At 44.8% G+C, this 25,791-nt stretch overlaps 2 protein-coding genes and 1 long non-coding RNA gene across 5 annotated transcripts in view; 1 reads left to right on the forward strand and 2 right to left on the reverse strand.

The window, feature by feature from the left end:
• TMEM200A (transmembrane protein 200A) overlaps positions 1-21,865 on the reverse strand; it is a 51,641-nt gene extending 29,776 nt beyond the window's left edge. The window contains exons 1-2 of one of the 2 annotated variants that reach the window (XM_083435053.1): positions 20,719-21,355; positions 1,801-1,993 (exon numbers count right to left, since the gene is read on the reverse strand). The gene's annotated coding sequence lies outside the window, so the exon portion shown is untranslated. Of the gene's footprint in view, positions 1-1,800; positions 1,994-20,718 lie in introns of both variants that reach the window. The other variant, XM_083435052.1, reaches the window with a different exon arrangement.
• LOC310675061 overlaps positions 1-25,791 on the reverse strand; it is a 65,596-nt gene that overhangs the window by 29,776 nt on the left and 10,029 nt on the right. The window lies entirely within an intron of this gene.
• SAMD3 (sterile alpha motif domain containing 3) overlaps positions 20,037-25,791 on the forward strand; it is a 43,287-nt gene continuing 37,532 nt past the window's right edge. For both annotated transcript variants that reach the window (XM_083435037.1, XM_083435036.1), the window contains exon 1: positions 20,037-20,307. The gene's annotated coding sequence lies outside the window, so the exon portion shown is untranslated. The remainder of the gene's footprint in view (positions 20,308-25,791) is intronic.

Below are 25,791 nucleotides of genomic sequence, written 5' to 3' on the forward strand. Positions count from 1 at the left end.
TCTCCTCCGAGACGAAGGAGGTCCGCCATTGCCAGGCGCGCCAACCCGGAAGCCCTGGTACTTGGATGTTTTGGCTCCTGAACGCAGCAAAGCCAGAAGTGAGTGTTCCAGTTTGCGAACGCTTTTTGGAAGCCGAACATCCGACGCAGCTTCCGATTGAGTGCAGGAAGCTCCTGCAGCCAATTGGAAGCCGCGCCTTGGTTTTTGAACCGTTCTGGGAGTCAAACAGACTCCCAGAATGGATTAAGTTCAACAACCAAGGTATCACTGTACTTACAAAAGTGTTTCTGAATGACCTTGGAATTTGTACAGAAAAGAGTGCAAGTATTCTGGGAAATGCTGATAGGACACAGTGGTCCAACATGAGGCCATTTATTTATTTTTAAACATAATTTTTATTAACAGGCCAATCATATCCCATTATTTCAAATCACATTAATTCCAAATTATACAGCCGAATTTTTCAATTTTGTTGGGGGTACCCATACATCAAGCTCCGGACGAGAATCCAAACATCCCTTCTATTACTGCTTTAATTAACAGTTCTATCCAGTTCCATCCAGATAGTCTCTTTTTTACTTTCTTCATTCTTGTCGTTGTCATATATTCCTTTCTTTGCGATCTCTGATAATCTTCACAGGCAGGTTAAGAACAAACATCGTCTGCGTGGGTTTTACGCACTCCATAAGTCATATTTCATAGGGACAGCCGCCATTCCACTCCTCCTTCGAAAATTTATCTTCGGTCTGCCCTTTAGTTTTCCCAGGCTTGTAAAATATCTCCTAGAGGGCTCTGCCAGGTTAAAGATCAAATTCCAAACATCGTTCACTTTCAAATAGTCCTGGTTCTCCTCCCCCCGTCTTTCTTAAACAAGCCTGTCTTGCGAGACGCCATTTTAAAACTGCGTCATAAAATTTTTCCATTCTCCGATCTTTACCAATCCTCTCTTCATTCATCATTAATTCATCCCACACAGTTTTTAGATTCCTGCTTGTGTAATAAAATACGGCGGTTCTTTTTTCTTTGGGGTGGAGGGTTATTTATGCTCATATAATATAAAGAAAGAAAAGTTTTTTCCTCCACCCCACCTTCTTAGCTCCAAACATACACATCTCTTAATGGCGCTTCGTCTCTTGATCTATTTGTCTTCGCCCACCGCTCCGATCCCAGAAATCCATTAATCAGCAGTCTTATCTCCCGATCTTTGCTTGACGTATGTGCTTTAACATCTTCCAATTATATATTTCCAATTATATTCCAATTATATTTTCGTGTTAAAGCAAGCCAGCATGCGCGAATTGGAGACGGCGTACGGGAAGAGCCGACCACACCGAGGGCTTAGCCAAGTGACCGGCGCAACCCCTTCTCTCGAATCTGGGGTTGCATTGTGGCCACCGCTGGCAAGGCAGTCCCCCCCCCCATATCCTTGGGGGGGGTGGAGAGACTGCATACTTCCCATAGCAGCCTCTTAATTACCTCGTATGGGTCGGAGAGATGTTATTGTCAGCCATCTTCCAAAGCGCCACGTGGTGGCCCCGCACATGAGGCCATTTTTTGGTGGCCCTCAGCAACATTTGGCAGCCCCTCTCCCCATCCCGCCAGCCCTTGTGCTCCCTTCCCAAAGCTGGGTAAGCAAGGCTTTGGGAAGGAGACATGAGGGCTCTGACAAGGTCCTAAAGTCCTCCAACCTCCTTTCCAAGGCCTAGTTGGCACTTTCCCAGCATTGTGAAGAAGGTGTAAGGATTCTAGGACCCTGCCAGAGCCTTGCACCCCCTTCCTAAAGCCCAGTCTCACACTTACCTGGCTTTGGGAAAGCAGTGTGATGGTTCCATGTCAAAGTAAGAAAAGTTGTTAAGAAAAGTTGGGCCACCCTGGTATGGGACTTTATAGGTCCTCACTAGCATGCTTTGAAACCAAGAGGGAACCAGTATAGATTGTTGCTGTTGAAATACACTCTGGCAATCCACTCCATTAGAAAGCACGGCACAGTACTCTGTATTAACAGAAATGACCCAGGTGTCATTGTGGGCAGCCCCATATAAAGGGCATCATAGTTATGCAGTGATTAAAGTTCTGTTACTATTGCCCTACACTGCATGCTATACTCTGTAAAATGAATACTATCCTATGGCACATGACAGCCCCCCCCCCCCCCAATATATTTTGGCATTTCAAAAGCTCCTTTCAATGTGAATAATTCCATTAACTCTAGTGCCCTATAGAAATATCAGGAATGAGCAAGAAACATCAAATCAGCTCCTCAACCTTTTAAGGAAATGGTGTGCTTTACATTCATGCAAAAGCAAACAGGAAAAGAAAATATACGGTACTTTCTCTGTCACCCACTGTTTTTCGGAATCAGGGCCTCTGTGTTTTGCTTCTCTGAAATGTCAGTCTTGCACAACCCTTTATTAAATCGGACAGCATCTATTTTGCTGTAGGCAGTCTTATGGATATGGATAGGCAATTTTTGCTTGGGAAGATGTGCAGAACAACAAGCCACCAAATCTAGTCATTAATTTGTTCGGTGGGCTTTCCATCCCACCCAGAACATATACTGTCCATCAGAGCACTGCTGTTGTCCATGCCCATTAATTGCTTCCTCATAAATAAGCTGGTGAAACCAGGGGTTACTAACACTGGTCTTTTAGAATGCAGCAAACCAGAATTTCTTCCTGACGGTCAACTGCACCTTCTTCCAGACTGCAGTTTGTTGAACAGCAACAATGCAAATTTTAAAACCAGCATTAAATTAAATCAGATTCAAACTGCACGTGCATGGAACACATTTTAATTTTTAGGTGCCTAGCCTCAAAGGTTTTAGGTGCTGAAGCCTCAATTGAGGTTACTGGGGTACAATAACAAATTCACTCTGTGCCTACATCTACCTGTGATTCCTCAGCACTGCACAACCAACAGTGTGGCATAGACTGTAGAGAGGGGAATGGATTAATGGAGGTAGGCTAGCTCATATTGATGGATAGCTGCTGACTAGACAATAGACATCCATTTTTTAAATATACAACTTTAATCTCCTGCTCGCAGGCAGCAGAACTGTGAAACATCCAACACCAGCCTGCACACTGTAATTTTATTTAGTCCAATTCCTGCATGGTAACAGGAAATCCAGAGCTAGGACATCCCAACAGATGACTGTCTTGTGTTCCTGCAAGGAACACAAGAAGATTCCTTCCTCTCAAATCAAAAGTTCATTCGGTCAGTTCAGCATTTTGCATCTTAACAGGCAGATGCTTTTGGAATGCCACAGGTAGGGCTTGAAGGTGTGTTCTTGTTCTTGTTTGTCCTTAGCAGAGAGTTATCTTTAGAATCATAGAATTGAAAAGTTGGGAGGGACCCTGAGGATCATCTAGTCTAACCCTCTGCAGTGCAGGAATATGTAGCTGTCCCATATGGGGACTGAACCTGCAACCTTGACATTATCAGCATCATGCTCTAACCAACTAGATTACCTGACTAGCACTGGTGAGTAGAACTTGTTCTCAAGCTACCAGGTTCTCCATCCTTTTAAAACATGATGATGATGATTATTAAATTCAGTGCCTTTTGAACTCTTGTCAATTGTCTGTTCTGCAAAGAGCTCTGCTAGTTGTCATTTTCTTCTACTTCATAGATCAAGACTCAGGAAATTAAGATAATGGCTAAAGTAAGTAGTTTGTCTGTGTTTTTTATGTGGGATTTATTTGGGAGGGCTGACTATATATTTCAGGTTACCTTATCCTTGCCTCAAGGCTATCTGGAGAAAGTAATTAGAGTGAAGTGAACACTAATTAGCTGTTTGCTTTACTGCACCTGCCTTAAGAGAAAATAGCCTGGAAACTGCTTGTGTATTGAGTTTAACTGAGGGCTATGAAAGGCAACATGTGCTTATTTCTTGAATAAAAAGGCACTTAACATAATACTCACAGACCATTATGACTCAACATGCTTGTGGCCTCAGACTGAGCTCTAACAAACTCTGGGTCAAATTAAAGGGGGAGGGGATGAGAAAGGAGATACAGCTGCTGAAGCCTAGTAGTTTTGTTATAAATAACGGGCAACCAGATTTTTTGTTATGTCATTAGTCAGCTGAGTCTGTGAAACTGAACCAGCAATTAAAGGCTTTTATGCAACTGTGGCCATATTTTCCTTTCCTATGTTTTTTTTTGTACTCCCTTGAAACTCCATCCAAGTATTTTATTATTCTGAATGTGTTTCATCCTGCTTTTCTTCTTTAAATTCCGTAACACAAAAACAGCTGTACAGTCATACCTCAGGTTACAGACGCTTCAGGTTGCACGTTTTCGGGTTGCGCACCGCGCCAAACCCGAAAGTACCAGAACAGGTTACTTGCGGGTTTCGGCGGTCGTGCATGCGCCGAAACACTGAATTGTGACCTGTGCATGCGCAGACCCGGCGCTGCATGTTGTGAATGCTGCGGGTAGTGAACGTGCCTCCCGCACAGATCACGTTTGCAACCTGAGCGTCCACTGTACTTCTTAACGTGTTTTCTAAGGTCTATGCAAGGTACTAGTAGGACAATGACAAGGTGACCAAGGGAAGGGGTGGCTGGACCCTGACTAGGAAGAGGGGGGCAGTGGTTGGTGAGGACCTGTACCAGACAGGAGGCAAGAATCTGAGGCAGGGAAGCTTCAGAGCTGGAGGCAGGTCAGGCAGGTGAAGGGCAAGATGCTTCACAACCCTCTCCTGCACCACTGTCTCCCAGAGAGGAGAGAACTGAAGTGGGAAGAGCAGAGGCAGCTTCCATGCAGGCCCAGTCTCCGGCTACATGTGTGCAGCCCATCAGGGGAAGGTACATAAACTGGTGGAGGAGGGGGTAGTCCCCAGCTGCTGCAACTGCTCCACAGAGCACAGACCTGGGAATAGCTGCCTAGACGCTGGGCTGGGAAGCAACCTTGACAATCTGAAAGATTAAACAGCCACCTCCTACCAAAGGCAGCATACTAAATAAACAAATCTATAGGCTATAGACTTCTGTGAAGCAATTTGAAATATTGTTCTACATGGTGTACATGTATATCTACATGGTATATCAATCATGACTATTTAAATTGCCCTGTGATCTTCAGATGAAGGACAGTATATAAATTTAATAAGTAAATAATACCAAAAACCCCAGTAAGTTAGGGACGGGGAGAAGAACAGCATGCTGTTGAAAACATGGCCTAACACATGCCAGGATCCCCCAGCATCTGCTATGCAACCTAAAGTTCTATTTCTAATGAGTCGTCATGACTGGCAGGTGTGGCTTCCCTATAGGTAGGGTTGGGGTGGAGCAACTAGGAACACCCTTACCTGGTGGAGCCAAGGGGAGGCCAGATGGAAGTGGTTTGACAAGGTGTCTGGGAACTGTACTACTTCCATTTTTGGCAGGCACCAGATGCCACAACTCTTTTCTCTCATTAACCTTACTTAAGGTTGGCTTAATATAATAAAACTCTAAAACCACCATGTATGTTGTTGTTTAGTCATTTAGTCATGTCCAACTCTTTGTGACCCCATGGACCAGAGCACGCCAGGCACTCCTGTCTTCCACTGCCTCCCACAGTTTGGTCAAACTCATACAAACAAATAAAGCAACATTTCAAACACAGTTTTGCAGTAAAAATGCAATAGAAGAGAAGTGTTTAACATCTGCAGAACCAACCCCCCCACCCCAAGGTATTTAGCCTTCATTTAAATATGTCCCCTTTGAAGAGTTCAACAGACAGGGTGCCACCACTGAGAATGTTTGATTTGTATTTTTAAAAAGCTTCCAAACCATTTCTCTACTTATGGATGTTTCTCATTGTTTTACTTTGGCTGTGTATTTGATATATTCTGGAATTCAAAATTTATTTACCCCAAACGTGCTTGTTAAAATGCTACAATGTAATGCATTTATTCTTTGAAAAACTAGAAAACACAGCAGCAAGCCTGAGAAATTGACATCTCTGCTCCGATGCTTTGCAGACACCTTCAGAAATGAACCTGCTCTCTGCTTGTGGCACACTCTGGTTTGTATTGAATAGAAACACAAAGAGAACTTTTAGTCACCCTGGAAAAATAGCCAAAATTAACAGCAGTGTTTTTCCAGAGCCTCTGCCAGAGCTGAACAAACAACTAGCCTGGGTTTAATGGGAAGTCCTTCCAAAGAACAGAGAATCAGCCTGTAACATGCAAAATTTCTCTCTAATTCAACATGCATGTGACCACACCTCCCCACCGCAAAACTGGCTAAACGAGACATGATGTTTAGTGTATGAATGGCCAGTTCAGAGGCTACATTCTGCTTCCAAAGTCCAGTGTTTAGAGTGTAATAAAAGTCCTACTGAATCAGATGGATTATCCATTTAATTCAACAGACTGGAGACTATTTAAGCATGAGGGCCACATTCCCTTCCAGGGATCACCAAACCAGTGGTGGAGGGGGCCAAAGGCAAAAGTGGAAAGAGGAGAAAATGTGGATTATAAAGCATAACCAGAATTCGATGCTGTAGTTGATCCAGGCAAAACACACCCAAGGAAGCTGCATAGCAGGGCTAGTGAGCAGTTTGGCCTATGGAAAGAGGACTTTTCTGTTGGAGGGTTTGTAGCCTGAAGAAGAATCCTGAGGGTTAGACTGGGAGGCCATGTTTAGCTCCCAGGCCTGAATTCTGAAATCCTGTTTCCAAAAATAGCCAGTGTGATGCTTCATAAACGCCGCCCCCAAGTAGAGCATGAAGTATGGTTGCTTCTGCTGAACATGGAGATTCCACTTAGCAATCATGGCTCAAAGGGCTTGTCAAATCCTCTTTCAACGTTATCTCTACCAGGAATTATTACCCTATCTTGTGACAGTGAATTCAACAAGTCTCCAACACAATAAGCCTCAGACATGTTAGCCTTCTGTCATACACTTGATCAGCCTTTGAGGACTGGTGCTGGCTAGGGCTGATGGGAGTTGTAGTCCAGAACATCTGGAGGGCACCAGGTGTGGGAAGTCCGGTGTAAGTGTTTCAACCTCTACTGCTGCTTACTTCCCTCCACTGTGAAAACTATCAGTTTGTTTGTTGCAAGATGGTATGGTGGGAAAGCTCAGGTGGTTTTATTCTTAAATGCATGCTATTTTTAAACACTCATTTCCTTTGCTTCTGCTATATTGACCTTCTATATTGCAGGAATAGATAATGAACTCTTACTGGAATGAGATATGGGAGCACACGGATATACACATACTCAGGTACAAGCAGTACTTGCTCTCACTAACTTAGCATAGCTCCAAAGGAAAGGCAAATAAGTGGCTATGGCCAGGAGAGAAATGTATATAAGAAACAGCAATAGTCACATGCTAAGCATCACCTTTTAGGGGATGCGGGTGGCGCTGTGGGTTAAACCACAGAGCCTAGGACTTGCCAATCAGAAGGTCAGTGGTTCGAATCCCCGCGAAGCGGTGAGCTCCCGTTGCTCAGTCCCTGCTCCTGCCAACCTAGCAGTTCGAAAGTACATCAGAGTGCAAGTAGATAAATAGGTACCGCTCCAGCGGGAAGGTAAATGGCGTTTCCGTGCACTGCTGTAGTTTGCCAGAAGCGGCTTAGTCATGCTGGCCACATGACCCGGAAGCTGTACGCCGGCTCCCTTGGCCAGTAAAGCGAGATGAGCACCGCAACCCCAGAGTCGGTCATGACTGGACCTAATGGTCAGGGGTCCCTTTACCTTTACCTATGCATCACCTTTACCTAAATGGATATAGAGCCTACAATACATGTACCCACAGAACATTCCATACATACCCACACCACATCTCTACATGGAGGGCACATTAATTTTAATTATTATAGCTTCAGCTCATACACAGCCATCACTTTAACAAAACTTAAAGAGTAGACAACCAGGGCTCCTAGGACAATCACCTTGTAACTTGGCCAGAAAAGATGCGCTAGACGAAAGGGGTGGAATGTTTCGTTGGTGTCTGCTCTCCTCTAAAAGGTGTGTCTTTATTTTACAAAGGAACTAGTGAGCATATTCAGCTTGTTCTGAAAAGCCTAGGTATTTTAACCAATGTCACTTCTCATCATATAGACTTTTTTTTAAAAGAAAGAAAGAAAGTTCATTTGACCACACTGGACTTTCTGTGCAACATCCTTACTATTAAATCTTGTGGCACTGTGGTCATTGTTCCCAAGCAGTTAAACAACACCTCCACGTTAGGCTTAAGTCCAAGGTCACCACCTGTCTTTGGCTGGTTCTATTACTCTTTGGGGGTGGCCAGCATGGTGCATATCAGATGATGTAGACAACGCCTCCCCTCATCCCCAGACAGCATGGCCAATAGCCAGGGATGATGGGAGTTGTAGTTCAACATCTCCGGACAGCATTGTGTTGGCTACCCATAGACTTATCTAAGATGATTGTGTCTAGAATTGCCCATTCCCTTCGATTCCCTAGGTTACTGAGTGGGGAACATTTGGGCCTCCAGCCTTAGGCTATACGCTTCCGCGCTGAAATGCTGGGTTCCCAGGTACCTCTGTACACAACTCTAAAGTATAGACAAGTCAAATAACATTATTAAAAAAGCAACTTAAAAACACAGCTCTAAAATAACGTGTTTTTTTAAAAAAACTTGTTGAAACTTCTGGAAAAGGTTAAGAAGAGGACTACCTAGTATCCTGCCTCATAAAAACTGCAGCTATTCTGCCTTAAGCATTTAAAGATAATATTACCATTGTTAACATTCTGCCAGAAAGAGAGATGTGCTCCACTTAGGGACCTTCTGCACAGTTTGAACATGACAGAGTGAAAAGAAATGAAATCCCCAGCAGTTCCTAAAAGAAAAGTCAGGCAGCATGCACCTTGCACTTTCATGTATGGCATAATGAAGGCAATGGTTATCATAATATGTCATTCTCTTCCCAAGTTTAAATGCTTCCTACTGAGACTTTAAAAATATTTTTTCCTGAGATATTTCCCATTCTTAATTCATGGTCTTGCTTCCATTTTACTTTCTGTCTCTCACATCCGGCAAGTAGAGCTGGGCAAAAAACCATTTTCAATATCACCGGTTAAACATCGCGGTATATCAACGTATCGTGATACTTGAAATAAGGAAGGAACTACACAGAGGCAAGCAGGACAATGTCCTAGCAACTGCTACTACTTAAGGGTCTAAAACTTTTAAATGATGGTGTTATCAACCACCTCAGCAGTAGGCAAGCCAAAATGCATCCCAACAGGACTTTTGGTTTTGGGCTTGGTTACCAAATGGTGTTATTCAGGACATCCAAAGTACGGTGATGAGTCATAGTGAATACAAATAACCTGGGGCTGCCTGACTGTCAGGCAGAAGCAACAGTGGCAGAAACAGCTTGCCATGACCGCGGTACATGTCGGCCATAGCGGTGACAACCTGCAAGAACGTACAGTGGTTCTAGTGATGACAGTAGCAGCAGTGGCCTGCAAGGCCTTGCAGTGGTGGCAGGAAGTGACAGCAGTGGCGGCAACTGTGAGTCTTCATGGTGGCAATGGGGCTCGAGCCCCACATTGGGCAAAAGTGTCCTGCATTGTTAGGAGTTGGACTAGATGACTCTTGTGATCCCTTCCAACTCTGCAAACATGTGATTCTATGATATGACAGGCACACACCATCTATATTGTCTTAGTATTGGAGAATAAGTAGTACAGTTCAGAAAAAGTTGGGTCAAATCCTATACACTGCTACTTGGAATTAATCGCACTGAGCAAAGTTGCTTAGTTGGAATATGCAAAATTAGTCTGCAATACATAAATAAATCTATATAATAAATATTAGTACAGGATTATTCAATGAAGACAACAGTTTATCTTGACATATGCAGAATATTTTTTGGTTGGGAAACTGGAATGCTTCACTGGGAAATACACAATGTTATTTAAAACAGCTTCATCAGCACTGACACTCATTTTTAGAGCTCTGATTAAAATTTAATTAAATACCCACTTTGGTGATCTGATCAGTTAGTGCCTTCTTCTGTAAGAATTACTCACTGTTATTTCCCCCTGGTGTTTGTTTGAAAAGCATCCTATACACGTTAATGGTTTTGAAGCACACTGTCAATATAATGTGAAAGGGGGTAATCAACTTTGCAGAAAATTTATATATATATACAATCAGCACAATAATCTGAGAGAAGAAAGGAAAGCTGCATTCATTGTGCAAGTAGAATAGACAAGCACCAATTCTGTAGCTACAGAAGAGGGGGAAACAACTGAACCTGATGCCAGCTAATGTAAAGCACATGATCTACCCACTCTGCATTTCACCACCAACAAACTATTGCAATGTACTGTTATGGGATCGTGGGGAGGGGGCTGGTAATAGAAGGAACTGCTGAACTGATCAAACCAGTTTCTTTGTCAAGTTGCCAGCCATTTAAGTACTCTCATCAGCATTTTAAAGAGTGGGCTATGTTGCCATAAGGACAACTAAGTGTTGGTTTTCTACAGGAGTAGGAGGAATGGACCTCTTCCCACCTCAGCTGCCTGGGTGACAGGAGATCTAGGGCATGGGTAGGCAAACTAAGGCCTGGGGGCTGGATCTGGCCCAATTGCCTTTTAAATCTGGCACGTGGACAGTCCAGGAATCAGCATGAGTAGAATGTGTCCTTTTATTTAAAATGCATCTCTAGGTTATTTGTGGGGCATAGGAATTCGTTACTTCCCCTCCCCCCCCAAAAAAAATATAGCCTGGCCCCTCACAAGGTTTGAGGGACAGTGGACCAGCTCCCTGTTGAAAAAGTTTGCTGACCCCTGATCTAGGGGCTAGTCTGGGGGTGAGTTTTTTGTCTGGGCAGGAAGCTGAAGACAGAGGTTTGTCTTGTTCTGAGCTGGATCCAAAGATATGGAACATGGAAACCTATGGGGGAAGCAAGGTGTGTTGGGAGTGTTAATGCTGTAAGCCCTTACACCCAATGCTCAGGTTGTTAAAGACATGACAGTCTCCAGTGAACTTCTTTCCGAGGAAACTGAACCCAGGGCAAGCATTGGAATCCCTGGAGTCCCTTGCTACTTTGAGACTGGTTTGCATGCAATAATATAATAAATGCAGCTTGCCTAAAACAATACAGTTATTGTCTGGAGAAGTTCCTAAGGTTACACGTTCAGTGGGGTTTGAATAATCTGCAAAAGAGCACTCTGTGATGGCAAATGTTCAAATGTAAATTATTTTATGGACTACCATACACCAAGCTAACCATTACTCCTCAGCTGACACCAAAAGAAAGTTACTGGTGCCCAACTTCCATCATTTCTGACTCTTGACGCTGCTTGCTGGGGCTGCTGGGAACTGGAGTCCAACAACATCTGAAGGGCTATTTGGTTTCGCATCCCTGCTTTAAACCCAGAATGAATCTTAAGGGTACCCCTTGGGATCTGAAGCCCCACATTGGGCTTAAAAGATTGGGCTTAAGATTTATTTAAATTCAGAATACATCAACACTGTAATATGCTCTCTCTCTATAGCCTATTACAGAGACAACAACATGCACCAATTAGCTAAATAGTACAGACTGTCCAGAGAAAGAATGTAACAGTTTTGATGTTGTCTCATGAACAACAACTTGTTCTGAGCCTCCATGTCATATGTTATGATAAGTCTGATGGGTCAAAACAACAGTAACGTCATCTGATTTCCTATCAATATAGAATTAAGGTCAGAGCAACTTGTGCTTGAAATGTCAATAAAAGTTTGCACCACACAATAATTCCAAGTTATAACCGAATGGGTCAGGGTGGCTTTCCAGACTAAAATGCAAAGTCAGCCATTTCAATAATACTTGATAGTACTAATCAAGGCCAATATAATGGAACATTGTTTAGGAAAGTATATGAAGAATACTCACAAAGAGTTTTTGCTTGACAGCGCTACAGATTAGACTATTATCTCAGGTCTGTACATCTTGTGTTCTACCACACTCAGCAGGAGCGGCAGCAGGTTCACCCACAATATACTGCTAGGTGAAGGCACCATCATGCTCTGGCACTCAAACCAGTCCTGGGCAATGTATCTATACATCGCCCAGGCCTAGTCAGGCAGTTAACAGTATATCCCCAGTACAAAATTGCTCTTAGGGAATAGCACCACCACCAATGTTGATATTGTTGAGAGTCTGAACTGTCTGGGCTTTCTAGCTTGTTGGATTCTATGTCCTATTTGATGTACAGAACAACACCCTTAGAATGCCCTTCCCTGTCCTCTCCAAAGAGTTTATGTTCAGAAATAACTATGACCCGCTGGTTCTCTCCATCATGTTTCAGATATGCCCATTGCATCTGTGCTCTCCTTTAAAACTCAAAATACATAATAAAGCAAAAGCAAAATAAACGATTTGCTGCTGTACTTTCAATGCCTAGTTCAACACATTCTTATCCCTTAGGGTTGATTCACCCTAAACCCAATGTTCTTCATCTTCTGTTGGCTATCCCCCAGTGCTCAGTTAAAAAGCTGTTCTGCTACCTTGTTCATTTTAAGTGCAAACAGTCTGGTTCTATTACGGTTCAAGTGGAACCTGTCTCTTTTGTACACGTCTAGCTTGTCACAAAATGTGCCTAACAAATTCAAATCCTGGCACCACCTTCTTACCCATGCATTGAGACTCTTCAGACCTACCGGCAAAGCTAACTCCGGTGGTCAAATGGGTAGAATTTCAGAGAAAGCTACCATGAAGCTCCTGGCTTTCAATCTCCTGCCTAGAAACCTAAATTTGCTTCCAGGTCACACAATCATATTTGCCAACATCATTGCTGCCAATATATCATGACCACTGACTTCTCCTCAGCACTATCTGTCACATGATAACAGGTAATATCTACAAATTTCACACCTTGCAAACAAATCACTGAATACCGCACACCTACTACAAATGCAGATGTATTTTTCCCTAATGATAAATGATCACTATTAGGACCTCTGTCCCCTAGAAGAGAATCTTTGGCACAAGAGGGTATCTGTTTATCCTTTGAGGGATGGGTCCCTTCTAAAATGTACCATAATTTTTCTTATTTATTGAAAACTTTTCACTTGGGAGCTTGGGATTTGTTGTCAGAAAGGGACAGGGAGAGTAGTGAACACACACACAGTTGGGATTCTGAGGTGAGATACCCAGGGCACCATATTACCAAAGTCCGCCCTTGGTGATACATTGCTGAAGACAGACTCAGCATTTGAATTTATGCCACTAACACCACTCTTAAATGCACGGTGCTGCTGCTGCTGTTGTTAAAACCTCCTAATACTGTGATCCCTGAGATCTGTGAAGATCCAATCAAGTAGATCAAGCCAAAAATGTGCCCCACTGAGGATGCACTTCTAATAAACTGAACTGATGGTCTCTGGACTGGATTGTTGGATATATACTCCAAGGCATGCAATTGGCAGGAGTTTACAGCGGTACCTCCGGTTAAGAACTTAATTCATTCTGGAGGTCCGTTCTTAACCTGAAACTGTTCTTAACCTGAGGTACCACTTTAGGTAGTGGGGCCTCCCACTTCCACCGTGCCGCTGCCGCACGATTTCTGTTCTCATCCTGAAGCAAAGTTCTTAACCCGAGGTACTATTTCTGGGTTAGCGGAGTCTGTAACCTGAAGTGATGAACCAGACAGAGGCATAGGAAGGGGGGTGCGGTGGGTGCAGACCGCTCCGGGTGTCATGACTGAGGGGGGTGACAAAATGGCAGGCGAGTGAATGGCATACCTTATGCCCAGCAGCGGCAGCTCTTCTGTCCCGGCGGCAGACAGCAGCCCTCCTCAGCAGTGGCAAGGTGCCCCTGGCTGCAGCAGCTCTGTTGCCGGGTCATGTCTGACCCAGCTGCAGAGAGCAGGAGGAGAGCGAGCAGCAGCTCCCCTGCTCCTCTCCTACCCTAAAATGTGGCGCATGGGAGGGCACCCTCCATGCCCCACCCCCCTCGAGAGAGCGCCTGCCCTGGGCAGCGTGGGCATATGCTCTGCCACTGGAACCAGAGCTCATTTTCTTAAAGTAAGATCTTTGACCAATACTAGTTTATTTTTGGACAGGATGAACAAGTTCCTTTTTTAACTGATCTTCCCAAGTACTGCAGTGTAGGTCTGGAACTTGTGACCCATAAAGTCAAGCACATCCCACTAACCATGTATTGTGGTGTGCCACATGCTTGACATACACCCCTGTTCAAATTAGGGAAGGAGGGAAGGAAGGAATCTGCTTTGAACCAAGGAGGAGGCAGTTAAAGCACTGTACCTCAAAAACGTGAGTGTAACTGGAAAACTAAACCAATTGATTGAGGAGGTCATGTCAGCTTGATGCCCCACCATCAAGATAGCAATAGGGCCAAGAAAGTGGTAGCAATGGGAAACCCCATAGCTAAAGCAAGGTGCCCTCAGACCGCATCCTGGGATTGACAGATACACATGTTTGTTGTTGTTTTTACTTCCAATAGAAATTGAATGAACAGTATAGGGGCAGAGAGTGTTAATACAAGGACCAGAATGGTAGGTATTGAGGATAGCTTGACTGAGAGCCGGGAGATTACATTTTAAATCTCCACCAACAAAATATAACTGATTTAGAGAGTACTGGATGAGTCATCTGGTTCCCAAAGCCTTTGTACGATAATGAGTCTCACTGAAATCTTGAACGGTTCTTATAGTGAAGCCCTGAAGAGGATCAGTGTGTAGGGTTTTTGAGATCTTAGGGGGAAAGGAAAAGGATACTATGTTATAGTTTCACTTGTGGGTAAGTGGCTAAGATTGCTTTTCAGTTGCTCATCATGTGGCCAAGGAACATTCTGGCTATACCAGTTGCTCTGGGGCCTGAAATATTTACTTCTCTGAAGAAATCTGTAAGTGTGTTTTCCTTGCAGGATCCCTGGCTGCAGAAAACCAACAAACTCCATTCCCCAGCTTGTTACTCATCAAACGTATAAAGTTCTGTGCGCTTCCAATCAGATCAAACACAAGAAAAGTTAAACCGCTCCCTAAAGAGTGACAGTCATTGCATTCACATAGTTGCCAATAATTGCTGCTTTTATAAAGTGAAGTGCTGAGTGAGAAAGGGAAATCCTTCTTTAGCTTAGCTCACCATAAGCATGGCTGCAACATAAAATGACTGCACGCCAGTAAATGAGAAAATAACGAATATTTGCTTTACCCCACTTGGAAGATCCTGCACAAAGAAATCATCTGATCTTTGGCAAATCAGTACACAAACAGGACAGCCCTTGCAGAGACAGCCACAACAGGAAGCAATTTAAATTACATAAAGCACGCTGATGTGGACACACGAATGGGTATAATTGGTTTGAATCAGGCTGGAAGTGGATGCTGTGTGGCAGCTACATTCAGAGATGACCCAATACATTTTGCTGTCTGAGCCAAAGGACAAAATTCACCCTTCCCAATGTACAGAGATCAACCAGACTGTTGATTCTTACTTCAATGCATTGCAGGAGGTTGGACTAGATGGCCCTTGGGGTCCCTTCCAATGTTACAATTCCATGATTCTATTATTCTATGTACAGGTAACAGGACAGCATCATCTACGACACCTGAAAGCAACAGGCTATCTTAGGAAGTGTAGACATACAACTCTGTTTTCCACCTGCTCATTGCTGCTCTGCACTCACCTGCCATTTAAGGTGCCCACTCACTCTGCCTATAGGGCTGGACCTGGCAACATCAAATGTGCCACCCTTAATCCCTATTCAAATTATTCGTATTGACTTGCTCCTAGACTTCTTGTCCTGTCATATAAATGCTTAGGATTGGAGTTAATGCCACAAAGCACATATTTTTGCATAGCCATCCAACCAACCTGCTATCCTCAAGGACATAAATTAAGAGTAGAATTGCTACCTTTTCTGCTTAAACTGCTTTGTGCTTTTAGCAGCCATTCAACAAGCAGAAATGAAGCAAGCTTAGCTTTTCATTTTCGCAGGTCAACAAATTTGTGCCAGTATGAATGTGTTAGGAAAGGGCTGCTGCTTGTGATGGGGTCCAGTGACACATACGTTTGGCATTGGTAACAGTGAGAAATTAATCCCATGCTACTGTACAAAGGGTTTCATCTCACATTCAACCCTGTCAACAGCCAAGACAGTGGCTTTAAATTGAATATATTCAAGTAGAACTTTTTTACACTGAGATTCTTCACCAAGCATCAAGGGTCAACAGTCCTCTCTACAAACTCATCAATTTATGCCAGATTTAATTTATCTATGGGGTGCTTGATATTTTCCTACACATATCATTTTTAATTACAGTAATTTCTTTAAAGACACCACAAACTTTAATTGGGAAGGTTCTGGAACATATTGAAAAATTATCACACTTCATATCATGTAATGTTATCTTTGCTAAATTAATTCTGTTATAAAACTGAGCATAATTAAAGGGTGCTGTTAATGTTTCACCTACCCTATTCCTTTGCATACATCTAATGTATGTTTCAAGTTCATGCACATAGTGAGGGGTTGTTAATGACTCTTCCACAACTGATGGCATCATCATCATCATCATCACCTGGACTATATGATTTTCCCTCTTGCATTAAGGACAAAGGACATCCAAAGACACATCGTCACCAAAGACACATTATAAACCATAATGTTGTGCCAATGCTACAAACCATGACAATGGTGCCAACATCAGAGAGATGCCCACTTAATATTAGTTCTATAAACTTAGTCAAAACATCTTTCTTTATCTGAGTGCTAGATTCCCCCCTCCTTCAAAGGATCATGATGGGAGAAGCAGTCTAACACCTGGAGGCCAGTTTGTGTCAACTGGTCTAAACAAAGGATGTCCTGATCAGTTCCCTGAATTTTTCCACCCAAATAGGGTGCCATTCATTAAATCACATAGTCAGCATTCACATGGCAGTTTATTCCAGTTTCCCCAACATTTTCCTAACAATTTCTGCATTATATAAAGGCCACTTCCACAAATTTAGTGGTATATAGCACAAGTTTAGTGCTCATTTCTGTGTTATTTGCAGATGGTTTTTTTTTCTAGAAGCAAGTAACATGGAAATAGCTTGCACTATAATCTCCTATATTTGTGGAAGTGGCTTTTATGTCATGTGAAGGCTCAAATACAATGCAGAAATCAACAGTTAGGGAAATGTCAGAAAAACAGAATAAAAGGCCATGTGAATGCAATCATAATCAGTGCTGTAAGAAGGTTGCTACCTGAATGCAGCCAGACTTTTCAGGTTATCACAACAAAGATTCCTGCACTAGGCTTGTGTATATCTGTGCTAAGAATATTCAGTAAGAAAGTAGAATGAGGCGCCACGGCCAAATTAGGCATATTTTTCAGCCACTAGGAAAAACCAGCCAGGATATAGTACTGCTTCCCACACTGTCATCATGAGGAGCAATCTTCCTTCCTGTGTTTCCCCGACATGGAATTCAATCTCCATCCTGCCAAAAAATGGGGGGTATTCATAATGGCACACTTCCCCCCCATTAATGCACACGGAGACACTATTCACACAATACAGGGTGCAAGGTTTTCCAGATACATCTGAAAACATTTGTGAAGCCTTGTATGTCCTTGATGAAGGCTTTCTTTCAGATCTCTCTTCTCCATTAGCAGCGATGAGGAGAGCTTGAATATGAGAGAAAGAGACAAGAGGCAAAGGTAAAGTGCATTTAAGCAGCAGTGTGTGAGGAAATGTGCAAGTATTGAGGAGGAAGGTGTCAGTGTGTACATCAGGGATGGGGAAACTGTGGGCCTTCCCACCATCCCTGACCATTAGCTGGGCTGACAGGATCTGGAGTCCAACAGCATCTGAAGAGTCACGGACTTCCCATCCCTGGTGTATATGAAAGAGATACCGGTAAGTCTCACAGAAGACCTGCAGGTATGAAAAGCTTTATTTGTGTGAAGCATTTGCATATGCGTGTTCCCTCAAGACCTGAAGCTGCATGCTCATTTCAGGGCCACTCAATAAGTCCAAGATCTGCATACGAGGACAGGCAGTCTTAATTTGACCCAAACTTTCCACATGTGAAGGAAGGAGTGGCCACATTTGCATGTCACCATATGGCAGGGTTGCTGGCTTGCCATAGTCTGTTGTGAATGAGCAGCATACTGACTACCTGATGGCCCCTACTCCACTTCTTTCCTGGCACAAGTGGGAAGAAACAAATCAAGCAACGGTAATTAAGTGTCTTGGTTTGCTGCTCCCTAACAACCCACTGTTTGTAAGCCAACTACAAACCATGTTTTAAGGCTGGCTAGTGATCCTGGCTTGTTAGGAGAAAACAAACTAGGAACCAGGGTTTGGATGTCAAGTTTAGTTTGTTTCTCTCACTGATGCCAGGGAGAGGCGGAAGTGATTGGGCAGTGTGCACCATCAGGCTGCATATACCCAATAAAACATGGATTGGCAAACTAAGGCCTGGGGGCCAAATCTGGCCCAATTGCCTTCTGGATCCGGCCCGCCGATGGTCCAGAAATTGCCATGTGGATTGGCGTGAGGATTCTGATTGTTTGGGCTGCGCCATCCCCCCCCCCCCACCTCACACACACCACTGCGGCACCTCCTCCCTCTCTCCTCCTGGCTTCACCCCGCCCTGCCTAGAGGACAAAGGGGGATGGGCTTTGTTGAGCCACAGTTGGCTGAGCGCCATTTTAAGCAGCCCCTCTTCGGAGCCAGCCCTTTCACGCTGCTCATCGTCCCTCCGCCGCTGCCACCATCAGCCCCTGCCGCTCGCAAGGCACAGGTAAGCAGCCGCTGGGGCTCGTCCAGTGCTGTGGAGAAGGGAGGGGTGTTTCAGTGGAGGGGATTCCCCCCCAAAAATATAGTCCGCCCCCCCAAGGTCTGAGGGACAGTGGACCAGCCCCCTGCAGGAAAAGTTTGCTGACCCCTGCAATAAACCAAGATAAGCCAGCACCTCTATTGTGAAGGGTGAACATGGACTGTGGCTTCAGGTCGGTTTTGTTTTTTCGCTCTCCTTGCAGTGCACTTCCATCTGAATCACACTGATGTCAATGAAAGAGCAACAAGTAAAATATGTTCCTATGCCAACACAATACAAATTACATATGATTTCTTCTCCAAATTGCTATATATCTGCACTTGAGCTTTTCTCTGCATGAACACTGCTTTCTGCTCAGGACAAAAGACTAATTGTTATCCATGCACTAAATTACTGAAATTGCCTCTTAATTATACTCTAACAAGTATTTTGCTAGAAAAGAAATGTTACTGGCAACATGATGTAGACACTAAAATGTTCCCGTTTAGAAACAAGATGAAGCACTATTGCAAAATCATTCAACTATTGATACTTCAATCTACTAAGAATATAGCTTTTTCTTAGTAGACCCTTTTCAAAACCTCAAAAGGGAGAAATGTTTCTCTCCTGAGGTCCATTATACACAAATAGAAATTTGGCGTGTGCTTTACTTGTATGATATTAGACAACACCAAGTTACAGAACCAAGTCCCAAAATATGGATTTTTTTTTTTGAGGTGTAGTTTTACTGAGCAGGATAATTCCATATCTAAATACCTGGTTGCAATCCTGAACACAATCTGCGGCCAATTAACTGTGACGTCAATGAGCTTTAAGCAGACACACTGTGTGCAAGATTGCAACTTATATGATAAAAGCACACTTATTGAATGCTATATTTGGTAGTGGGAGTCAAAAGTAAAGCTGATACTACAGAAAAATGTCCGTTGAAGAATATGTACCAAATGCACAACCCTCTCAGGCACAACTTCTGAGAACTTCCAATTTACCCAGAATTTGTTGTCTGAGCTTTCATTTTCGGTTTTACTTGGGATCTCACTTTTCAAGTGTAGTTTCTCTACTGCTGTTTAAATGGACACAAACTAACAGTTCTTCCATTCCTGAAAATTTTAAACTAGGAAAATCTCTACACTTTTTATGTACTACCGTAAAGGAGCAGATGGCCTGAATTCTATGTAATGTGACCAAGACCTTGTTAATTTTAAACATGGGCTATTTAAATTCTTCATTAACAGGTCATCTGAGCATGACATGCTTCTTACAACCATCTGTCTGGTCAATTAACAATCCAGACTGAAACCCTAACCTGATTTAAGGGAAGAACGGCATGTGTTTCTTTTCATTTCTGTCATGGGAAAAGTACACTCCCCTTGATAGTTTCCATCTGTCCCTCTCATCCCTGTAAATATTCGGCAAAGCAAGTGTGATTGTGTGTTGTGTGTGTAAACCAGCACAAAAATTTAAATAGAAAATGCCAAGTTCCTTTAAAAATAGACAAGAAACTACCCTTGGACGAATGCCAGCGTTTTCCCCGTCCATTTCTTGCGCCTTGAAGCTGGTAAGGAATTGTTGCTGAAGAATTTCAGAGCCGAACAAAAGAGGGTGTAGCAGCTACACAGAGCAGCGGGGAGACTCTTCACGTGCCGTGGCCCTTTTTTGGGCAAGGGTGCCCCATTTTAGGGAACGCTGCCTCCCCCATTTTATCACTCTGCCCCCTCTCCAATTGAAATCTATTGCAACAGGACCCCCCCCCCCAGCTCCGACAAGTGCATGTTAAAATATACATATGGGAGGCGGGCGAGGAACAACGCGAAGAACAAAGAGTTGCTCCTTCCGTCAGCTGGGAATCCTAAGGATCGCTGCGAATCCCCTTCGCCCTCCTACGAAGACGGTCGGGCATCTCCTTTGAGGAAAGAAAGACGCCGAAAGGGTTTTAGGTCCCTCCCCCTCCGCCGCTGCCGCGAATTACCTGCAGCAAGTGCGCGGGGTCTCCGAGGGTCCGGCGGCTGCCGTGCTCTTCCCGGCGGGCTCCTCCGCCTCTCGGGTGCCTTCACACCAGGGGAGGCTCCGCGCGAGCCAGACCGCGAGCGCCTCTCTCCATGCTCCCCGCGCGCCGCCGCCGCCGCCTCCTCCTCACAGGGGCTCAGGCAGACAAAGCCATGAAGGGGGCGCGGGAGTGGGAGGCGGGGGCAGAAGGGGCCGGGGAGGGGGGTGGGCTGCAGCGGAGGGGGGGCATTTATTTCTGGCTCCAGCCAAAGTCCCGCCGTGGCGCGCGGACTCGCGCTAGCCGTTCCCTCTCACCTGCACCAGCCAGCCAGATGTTGCAGCCCCCCGGCTCATCCGTGTGAAAAGCAGAGGTGCCCTTGGTGGGAGTTTCTCTTCTGGGGGGGGCGGGGACAGAGGGCCCCTCCTCGGCGGCGGCCAATGGGAGGCGTGTCTCTTTCTCTCTCTCTCTCTCTGAGGGAAGAGAGGAGGAGACAGGCAAGCTCGAAAAGTTTTCAGCTCTCCGTTGATTCAAGAGGTCGCGTGACCTGGTTCCCTCTTCACACACACCCCTCCTCCCTAGATATGAACTCTCCCGAGCCGGAGTCGTAAGGCGAGTCGCCGAGGGCACAAACCATCGGCGCCTTGCTTCCAGGGGTGACGATGAAGAAAGGCGTGAAACGTCTCCCGCTGCTCCTTTCAATTCCACCCCTTCCCGCGCTTGGGGCTGAAAGGAGAAGAGCGCCCACTCCAACCAGCCTTTCTATTTGGGACATATAAATAGGTTCTTCTTCTTCTTCTTCTTCTTCTTCTTCTTCTTCTTCTTCTTCTTCTTCTTCCTCTCTCTCTCTCTCTCTCACACACACGCACACAGGTGCGTGTGCTAATTATTTCTTAAATTTATATCCCGCTCTTTGTCCCAAATGAGCCCAGGCAGCCGCGCGGTGGGGCGCTGCCAATATCCACGCGCGTCTTCCCCACTAGCAGTGACGCGCAAAGAAAGCTCAGCGGGGATTTTGGAAGGAAGAACCTCTTCCTGCGAATTAATCCGGGGCAGCTGCTGGCTCTGCGATCAATCGCTGCGGCCCTTCAGCTGTTGCTGGGACTCCAACTTCCATCATCCCATGCTGGCTGCGGTTGATGGGAGGTGGAGTCCCCGCAACACCCGCAGGGAGGCGCAGACTTCTCTCCCGGCTGCTCCGAAGCGTGCGTGGAAGGGCGGAGTGGTGGGAAGACCCGCTTTGATGCCGCGCTAATTTGCGTGGCGATGGTGAGAGCCGCGGGGCGAGAGATAATAAACGAACTCTTAATTTCCATCCTAATTATATAATCCAATATCCTGTGTTTGTGATCGGGAGAGGGCGATAACACGGGGGCATTTGCGTGACTGGGAATCGCAGCTGAAAGGGGCTAGGAAGAAAACTGGATTTCTTTTTACCTTTTCAAATCGCGCCGATCATCGGAACCGCGGCAGAAACGGTGCCTGGAGAACTTGGAGAGGTTTCGACACGTTGTGCTTTGGGGGGAGAGACTCCCCTTTTTGCATTGCCCTCGAAGCTCGCAACTTACTACCACCCACAACTTACCGTATTACTTGAGGGGGGGGGGTACCACTTCGTGCAACTGATCTGATGATGGTCCACGAAAGCTTATGCCATGATGAAGCTGCAGCCTCCTTTAATTTGGCACAAGACTCTGCTGTCTGCCCACCCCCACCCCCACAAAATAATAAATCTGGAGCAGTTCCTAACGGGACTTCACTCGTTTCTCTTTCCTTGGCTCCCCCTCTCGGTGCGCTGCTGCTTTGAGCGAGAACTAGCAGAAGATCAAAGAAGCTCAGGAAGGGGTCAGTGTGGAGAGAACTACCGGCAGCAACTTTGGAGTTAGCAAGACAGCGGGAAAGTTTGCGGCGGCGCTTCCAGCTGGAATGACCTCTGAACCGTTTCCCAGCCCAGGAGAGGCAGTTTCCCAGACACAACCTTCTGGGCTGGGTGGATAAAGTTGTTTCTTGTAAGTGTGAGGTGTCCAGAACAAAACATTTCCAAATTTAGGGCAACTTTGCTAGGGTGTGATTTCATTGCCAAGGTTAGAGTCTGTGAATTATAATAAAAGAGAGGAATGTGCTTGAGGATGTGCAGAGTTTTTCTTTTGCATCTGGTTTTATGCAGAAGGCCTTTGATGGCTTCTTCACCCCAGTCCTCAAAATTGCTCGAGGAACTAGAAGAGGCCTGGTGCTGATGGCATAGTGTTTGGAGCAGTTTGGAGAAATTAGCAAGCCATCTAACTAATAAAGTGACACATCCTTTAAAACACATCAGCCAGATTTATAGTTGTTGAGACGTTGGAGGAATGCATATTTCCAACAGATTTATGTACGGTCAAGAACATGGCCAGAAATTGTAACTTTTTAATATGGGGAATTTAACTCTGTAGCCTCTGTCTGCGTGTCTCTTGCACACATTCTTGAAGTTCTTTTAAAAAGACAAATGTAGTTGACTAAGTTTTAATTCAGATCAGAACAAATTTCAAGCACACATGATCCAACTGTTTTATGCACTTGTGTTCTACATTTTACACTCTTCTAAAAGCATAATTATCCCTAGAAACTTGCGGACGAGAGAGAGAAGATGAGTGGCCTCTGCTACTGCGTCTTTGTTTAGTAAGCAGTTACAAACAATCCATAGTGATCATGTTGCTGCCCAACAGCTGCTCTGGGTACATAATCCTTCCCTACTGTGGTAATAAAAGCCCAGAACATATCACTTGTTGACTCTGGAAGCAAATCATTCCATTGACGCAGGAAGCAAATGACCATGTTCATATCTCAAAAGGAGAAATGGATACCTGTAACTAGAGGGTATACCAATCTTTTTTTTTCCCCCAGCAACAAAAGTGGAGATATTTACACTGATAATACACTGGTGCTATAAAATCAAGGTGGATACAAGTTATTGCTGACAACACAGGATATTGGTTGCAACACAGTCATTTGTTTAAAAATGTCCCATGTGGTGGCTGTAATTGCATGGACAAGCGGACTGCCACCTGGAGCTTCCTGCAACACCTTGGGACCTTTGTTACACCCCTTCCACAAATACTTTGGCAACCTAGAGAAGCCAGTCTCATGGTAATACTAGGTTTACCATGGGGGCAGAGAGCACAGATTACAGCCTCAGTGTGTTTACCCATGTGATTAACCATCATTTCCGCCTTCTGTTCTTTTCCATCCATGTTGCTATTTATTGATTTCTACTGAACAACTTAGGGGACGTGGGTGGCGCTGTGGTTTAAACCACAGAGCCTAGGGCTTGCCAATGAGAAGGTCGGCGGTTCAAATCCCCACGACAGGGTGAGCTCGCGTTGCTCAGTCCCAGCTAGCAGTTCGAAAGCACATCAAAGTGCAAGTAGATAAATAGGTACCGCTCCGGCAGGAAGGTAAACGGCATTTCCGTGCGCTGCTCTGGTTTCTCCAGAAGCAGCTTAGTCGTGCTGGCCACATGACCCAGAAAAACTGTCTGCAGACAAACGTCTGTTCCCTCGGCCAGTAAAGCAAGATAAGTGCCGCAACCCCAGAGTCGTTCGCGATTGGACTTAACTGTCAGGGGTCCTTTACCTTTTACTGAACAACTATTTTGCACTGATGAACACCATTCTCTCATAAATATGAAAAGGACAATGAAGAGGGTAGAAGGAGCAGACATTCTTCTTCTGTGTTAATTTAACATGCAAGAGACAGTAGGGATGAGCATGCTAACTCTGCTGTCCCTGTTCCCATCACCTTCCATCATTTGAAAGGCAAACATTTGAAGTGTGGAGTTTCCTGTACTTAAGTACTTCCTGTACCATACAGGCCTTCTGTATGGTCTTTCAGGGTCCTGAAGTGGGCAGAGAGCCTCCACAAGGGTCAGCCTGGCTCATAGAAGCTTCCTGTTTGACCTAGCACATCCAGATTCCAAAATCTCTCCCCTTAATAGGCATCACAGCTTCTTCCACCTGTGCATGTGGAATGGGCAAAGGGGCTGTTTAGCCTGGCTCTCTTCTGTGGTGAGAACAGCAGACTAGGGCCTATCAGAGATCTCCCCTTTGGTGAATGAACCAAGACACTGACAGAACCTCTGCTGTTTCCACCATTTCATCTTTCATCAGGAAGCCAGTAGGCTTGGGTTAAGGATCTGCACATAGTGTTGGGTCATTGAGATCCTGTTGAAGTCCCCCCCAACCCCACCATGCAACAACCTCCCTGTCAGAGCTGAGAAAGAAGGTCTTGGAGATATGGGTGGGTGACTCTGTTAGGTCTCCTTGGTCTCTCAGTGGCTTTGGGGACCATCAACCATTGTAGTTTACAAGTCAGCCTTCTGGGGTTGAGGTTGAGGCCATGGTGAGACATTGATGAGACACTGGTTGTGTTCCTGCCTGTAGGGTGTCTTCCATGGCTGTCAAGCTGTGGGCCATCATCATTACAACATGTTTCTGAGTGAATGCTTGGGTACTGTTTTCAGTTTTTCAGCTTCAACCTAGCTGTATAATGTTGAGTGGGTGTGATGAAATTCTCTCTGAATAATTTTAACCGTTAAGAAATATGCAGTGTGTACAACAGCAAGGAGCTGTTGACAAGATGATGACTTATTGTTTACCTGATAGGGGTGGCTGAGGCACACAGCCTAAAGTAGAGGAGTTGTTCCACTTGTCCCAGGGTGAGAAACTAGCTTTATACAATGTACACCACCTGCTGGTGCCACAGTTCTTCCTGTCAGCTATGTGGACATTGCCGAGGCATGAACTGTGGCAGAGCTTTCTGAACATTTCATGTTGGCGACACATTTTTTTAGACATGCATCATTTCATGACACAGCAATTCAGTTTTACTAGCAAACCAGAGGTTAAGCTAACCGCTTTCTAGTCCCAGGAGGAGAGTGGGGAGCATGTCACACCTACACACTGCAGCCGACACACTAACATGTTGCAACACACAGTTTGGAAAGCTCTGAACTATGGGAATTGCCCACACATATGATATATTAGGGTGTGCCTTCAGTGTGCATTTTGCTATTCCTTTAAC

This window comes from Podarcis tiliguerta (assembly GCF_965153285.1).
Source record: "Podarcis tiliguerta genome assembly, chromosome: 3".
Classification (NCBI taxonomy): domain Eukaryota; kingdom Metazoa; phylum Chordata; class Lepidosauria; order Squamata; family Lacertidae; genus Podarcis; species Podarcis tiliguerta.